The following is a 265-nucleotide window of genomic DNA, read 5'->3' as shown; positions in this document are numbered from 1 at the left end:
AGCTGCAGTAAATGTTTTCAGGTCACTGTCCTAATCTGGAAAATAAATAATGAAATACACAAACATAATGCACACAAGTTAACAAGTTGTATTACTGCAAGATGATAAATAACCATGCCATGTTTCCCCCATCTCCATTACACTAGCCTAGCTAGCTTAGTGACCTTGTCCTGTTGTCACTTTATTTTGAATGTGGAAGTAGGTAGTAGCAGCCTAATCAAGAAATGTAGATGTTGTTTACATTGGCTTATTTAATTTATTGTAC

At 35.1% G+C, this 265-nt stretch overlaps 1 protein-coding gene across 8 annotated transcripts in view; it reads left to right on the top strand.

Annotated features, from left to right (window-relative positions):
• LOC119586518 (neurofibromin-like) overlaps positions 1–265 on the top strand; it is a gene marked incomplete at its 5' end in the record, with an annotated part of 66,980 nt that overhangs the window by 31,123 nt on the left and 35,592 nt on the right.

This window comes from Penaeus monodon, chromosome 21 (assembly GCF_015228065.2).
Source record: "Penaeus monodon isolate SGIC_2016 chromosome 21, NSTDA_Pmon_1, whole genome shotgun sequence".
Taxonomy (NCBI): domain Eukaryota; kingdom Metazoa; phylum Arthropoda; class Malacostraca; order Decapoda; family Penaeidae; genus Penaeus; species Penaeus monodon.
The sequence above is the reverse complement of the archived record's forward strand: the minus strand, read 5'-3'. Positions and strand labels throughout refer to the sequence as shown.